The sequence below is a fragment of the Pundamilia nyererei genome, unplaced genomic scaffold (genome assembly GCF_000239375.1).
Source record: "Pundamilia nyererei isolate P.nyererei 1_Seehausen unplaced genomic scaffold, PunNye1.0 scaffold00072, whole genome shotgun sequence".
In the NCBI taxonomy this organism is placed as follows: domain Eukaryota; kingdom Metazoa; phylum Chordata; class Actinopteri; order Cichliformes; family Cichlidae; genus Pundamilia; species Pundamilia nyererei.
In genome coordinates this window covers 1,510,578-1,516,414 of record NW_005187473.1, presented here as the reverse complement: position 1 = coordinate 1,516,414, position 5,837 = coordinate 1,510,578, and positions in this window count along the sequence as shown.

Here is a 5,837-nt window from a genome sequence, read left to right as displayed (position 1 = left end):
ATCTTTTTGTGGTCTGATACATAAAATAACCGTTTTTCAATGCGGTCTTCAATATTGGAAAAAGGTGGAAGCATTGGGCCCTCAAATAATAGCCTTTCATGCAGTGATTTTAATAGCTAACAACAACGGCATCCGATTTAAAGGTGCTCATTCCAACCGCTTCACACTCAAACCACCTCGTTGCAAGCTGGACCACCGACTCCCAAAACCCTCCACCCTCGGCTGTACCTAGAAATTCTGTCCATAAAGCAACAAAAAGCAGCCATAACCAGGTCGAGCACTCGCCGGGAATGAATCTCATTTATTGCTGGCAAACCAAGCCTTCCCTGTGGTTGTGGAGGTCGAGCTAACACACACTACAGGCAGTTTTAGCACACAGTTTGCCTGATGCTATGATGAAGGCTTGGTTGCACAGCAAACAGTTGTTGCCTTCTTGTGATTCAGGAGCAAACTTTGTTGAGTAGATTTTCTGATGTTACTGTTGGACAGTCACATCTGCAGGTGATGTTTTCACTGCTGACTCCTTTCCATGTGTGGCATGACCCCGAGCATGTCCCAGATATCTCAGGTATGCCGAGCAACGTCTGCTGTTGATGGCTTCCAGCGTGGGAAGTTCAATCTGAGTCTTCTTAAAAATTATTGACAAAGTACTCCTACATCTGTTAATACTATGTGAGGCTTTAAATTACTACCCAAACTGATTTCAGTTTATTAAAACTCCGTAGGTGGAATTGAGTGTTTTTGACTAGGTTCCACTGGGACCTCAAAACATTTGCATTTTTAAAAAGCACTAATCAAAGCAGAAATAGAAAACAAAGTTCTGACATCAATAGGAACAAAATGACTGACAAAACAATTGAAAATGGAATAAAAAAATTCAAAATTCTCTCTGGGGTCTGCATGGACTCTACTGGGTAGGATGATTGATTGTAACATGCTGGCAAACAGTCTCTGTTTATAACTATTATTAGACAGCAAGTATTTGCAAACTTTCTCCTATCAGTTTTAGAGTGACTGCAATCAGTCAAAGTCAGACCACAGTAGTTTGGAGACCGGATGCCTCCCACCAAGTGACCTTTGCACTTGTTCTATGACTGCCATTAGTTGTCCAGAGGTTCAGGGTGCTGCACCTTCAACCTCGGAGCAACCCGTTGGTTCTGGCAACTACTTTAAATCGGTCGCTGCATGATAAAAAAAAAATCAGAGCAATAATCTGACAACTAGCATTTGTCTTTTTTAATGGTTGCAAGGAGGTCACTGTCCTATTTTGACTATGCATGTATGTCCATCTGTTATATAGATGGACATAGCCAGATGTCAGAGTGGGTGTTTGAAACCTATAAACAACCAATTTACATGCTGTGATTTCAGCTATATTTAAAAACAACTGAGTGTAATCTAAGTCTGCATACTTGCGCTAAAGGTGAAAAGCGTGCAGAAGGATATCTCGACCATAACTGGTCAGTGATATGTGCCCTATCTTTAGCTCACAGTGGTGAAGAGTACTTCCAAATAATCCCGGATAGATTCTGAAATGTATTAACTTCCAAGGTGAGCCACGCCCCTCCTCTGGTCAGCTTTTAATGCGACTAACTAACCAGACAACCTCCTTTGTGTTGTTCACTTTTGTGCATTTCTCTGTCACGTGTAAAAAAGTTTGCTTTGACAGCAAACAGCAAATGTGATTAGAGCTACAGACGTAAAAACAGTCCTGGGTCTGATTGCATGAGACACTTATATTAACTTGTTAAAAAGGTGAATGATATGGGCCTTGAATCTGGTTTGGTCTTACGGCACTGATAGAAAGCCTCGATGTCTTTCTGGCATTGCAGTTTGCAGTAACAGTTAGTGTTTCTTCCACAGAGAAGCTGAAGTTAAAAGTGCCTTTCAGCAAGACACTTAATCCTTAATTGCTTCACTTGAGCTGCCCTGATGTTGGCATTATAGACTGTGAAAAAGGAGGCTGCCAACTACTGTGAAGACGATCAGCTTTTGTGGTTAAACAGCTCCTAAACACTCAAACTGAATTAAGATTGCAGTGCCACGCCAGTGCTATTTGGATTTAGGCAGCAATCGGATGCTCTAAATCCACACATTTTCAGAAACAATGTTCTCATTCGCACAGATCAGACGCTAAGTTCCCCTTTTACTAAGTCCCTAAAATGTTGCTCTTCAGGATATAAAAGCATGAGCGCACATCACTGGAAATTGATTTGGGTAAATTCAAGGGCTCATTTCCAAACAGACAGATATACGATAAAATCCAGCGGATGTCAGCAAAGGGCGAGCATTTACCAGTTTGACCTTTGCAGTTGTGTCGTGGCACTTTCTAAATCAATTACAAATCCCACTGCGTTGCTTTGCCTCGAGTCCCATTTTTATAGCTAACGAAGCTCTAAAACTGCACGGAGCACATCAAGATGTCTGCAATCAGTGCTCGCTGATATGATGTGTGTTTCAAAGGCTACACATACTAACAGGGTAATAAATATGATTTTAAATAGAACAAACCTCAGTCATAACCCATGGACAGGGTCAACAATAATCACAGCTCTGATTTCATTAGTGCCGGCACAGAGGAAGGATATTATTCAGCAAGAAACCTCATCAGCTCATCGAAAGAACATCCTGCAACACGCTCTGTCTCCCTGCCTCTCTCAGCCCTGAATCCTCATATAGTTCCTTTTTTTTTTTCATTTTCACCTACTTTACTGTTAAGCCCATCTCCCTCCTGCTTTCCTCTCTGTTCTTATAGCTCAGGGCTGTGCAGGCTGTTCTAGCCCTTTTGCGGTTTTTGGCTGAAAGAAACAAGAAAGACATTTTCCCCAGAGAAATTAGTCAAAGCAGATCGTGGCTTCATCAGGCAAAAGCAGGGATCTGTCCCATAAATGCAGTAGAAGAGAAATATCAACAATAATGAATAAAAATAAATGAAATAATAAAGAAAGTTTGAGAATGACACAGACAATATGGGTGGAACTTGGATCTGCCGGCATAAGGATGAGGGATGGCAGACATTCCTCCTCTCAGTCTCTCCTGTTTGTGCTTTCTCTCCCTCCCCTGCCCTCTTCTTCTTGGTGGCAATTCACATTCAGCGATGTCTTTATTTCCCAACATGCCTCGGCAGGATCCTGTGCCAGCCAAGTAATCTGTGCCAACTTTGTGACCATGCCAATCCAATCACAGTAATCTTGCACAGGGCCAGAGGCCAAAGACCTGCAGCCACGTTCCCATATAACATATACATAAATAAAGCTTTCACAGCTTCAGTGTCTGTATGTTTAAACTATTTTTAGTGACCTAGATGTAGTGGATGATCCAAAAGTAAAATCCAAATCTAAAAAGAAGTAAAAATATTTATTATGAGGTAAAATGTAAACCTACAGAACTTTATCTTCTGTTCTAGCGGAGATTTTGTGGAATTTGCATATAAAGGTCAGGTCTATGCCACAGTTTTGTTATTGGTTTTTTCCGTGATATTATTTTTTAATTAAAAGTGTTTCCAATGTCATTAATAAAAGTTAACACTTTCCACTCTAGAGATCCCTGTATCTGTTATTAAAATTCAGTCTGCAGCAATTTTTCAAAGGTTGTGGAGTGTGGCACATTCAGTGAAGATTGATGATGATGACTAAAAGGATGCAGATTTGTTGTGCTTCATTTCTGTTGCAGCAAATTTGCTAGCCTAGAGTTTAGAGTTGATTTTTTTTATAACAGGTTCAATAACAGTGGCTAATGATTCATTGTTGTAAGGTTCCTGTTTGCTCTCTAATTTACAGTTTTGATTGGGCTGAGGTTTTCAAATCTCACTCCAGTCTGGCGATGGGATAAGGACACTTATTGCATTTTAAACTTCATCCAAGCTACTCATTGAAGCCAAGATTGCTCATTTTTCATTTCATTTGTGGAGCCATCACTCACTAAATTTGAGGAGTTTTCTTTTTCATGATGAGAGTAACCCCAAAACAGCTTATCTCGCTTTAAGTGTCACACTGTGACTTTACAAGACTATGCATAATTTGTATTAATTGATGGAAACACTTGAACAAAACTACATTTAGAGCATTTATATGGCTCATGCAAATGAGTAGTTGTTTTTAAATTTGACCAAAAGTGAGCTCAGAAAGTACACCTGGAAGGAGTCACTTTGTTTATTTGTGTGAAGCTTTGTCTCTCCTTTAGTATGTGCATATTTGGGAGATGGAGTAGACAACAACATCAAATGGTTTGTGTCCCCACATACTCATCCTCAAGCTAGCTCGTAAGTGCTAGCTTTGAGCTATGCTCAAAGCTAGCACTTACGAGCATCACGTTACACATTACATTTCATTGCACAGACCATTAGCGTTCTGGCCCTTTCAGGGGCTTCTCTGGTTATATTGCTATGGTTTTACTTGTTGTAATGGCATTTGTTTTACATGTGAGCAGAGACATTAGCATTTTATTAGGTACACCTTGCTAGCTACTCATCACATTCCCAAGAGATCCATAATGTGATGAGAACGTCACAAAATTGCTGCAGATTTGTTGGCTGCACATCCATGGTATAAATATCCTAAGGTGCTCTGTTGGCTTGAGATCTGGTGAGTGTGAAGGCCATTCGAGTACACTGAGCTCATTTTTATGTTCAACAAACCAGTTTGAGATGATTTGAGCTTTGTGACTGCTGTAGATCATCTGCTTCAAGGTTTAATGTGAGGTGCACTGAAAGATGCTCTTCTGCATACCTTGGTTGTAATGAGTGCATATTTGACTTGAAGTGGTCTGACCATCATCCTTTTCTCTTTTTCTGTGCATTCAGAACACCAGCCTGTCTTGCCAACAACCACGCCACATTCAAAGTCTCATAAATCACCTTTCTTTTCTTCTGATGCTCTGTTTGAACTCCAGTTGGCTGTCTTGACCATGTCCACATGAATGAATGTAATGGATCGCTGCCAAGTGATTGGCCCATTAGATATTTTGGTTATGAGTATTGAACAGGTATAGCTAATAACATGTACAGTGAATGCATATATGCAGATGCCTGTTGATTCCTGCTATTCATTGGAATTATATAAATGCAGCTGCCATACTGCTCAGGGCCCACTAAGTCTCTTAATGCAGTGGAACTATATGAAGAGTTTGTACTCGGTTAATCAGTTTGCCTTGAAATGGGCACTGCAGAAGAGACATTTGGCTCAAAGTCTCTCCTCCTCACTGCTGCATGTCTTTATCTATTAAGAATCTATACATAAAACAAAAGCTTAATTTCGTTTCAGGACAGTTGCTAAACATTAAGCTAGTCTGAGCTTCTCAATCATGAGGTATCATTTCTTTCACTGAACATCAATAGGCCTGATATTTTATACAGGAACTGGTCAGAACCCAATGAGTGAGATGGCAGTGGCAGAGATGCATCACATGTCTTACTGTAGAGTGTAGTGCTCAGTCTGGCTGGTCTCTTTTTAGTTAATTTTGGGGAGTTGAAACGCAATCTACATTTTGGTTACACTGCTGCAATGACTCATGTCCATGTAATGGACTCCAGTGTACTCTATAGTTGTATTTTTGCTGTCTGATGTCTTCAGAAGACAGTAAAAGTAGAGTTACCGTCAGGCTTGTGTAAACAAAGCACCATGTGTGGAAGAATATGTTGGTGATTAGGTTGTCTGGCAAGCTGCCCCACATCGGCGTTAGCAAAGTGGAAATAATCAAAGAAATAATTAAAACCAAACATATAAAATGATAAAAGTGTTTTTCTCTTGATAGCTTCAAATCACTCATCTGTAATTTCTCCTCTATAGAGGTGTGAAGTTGAAGTTAACCCGACGATTACAGCCACACTAGAAGCATTA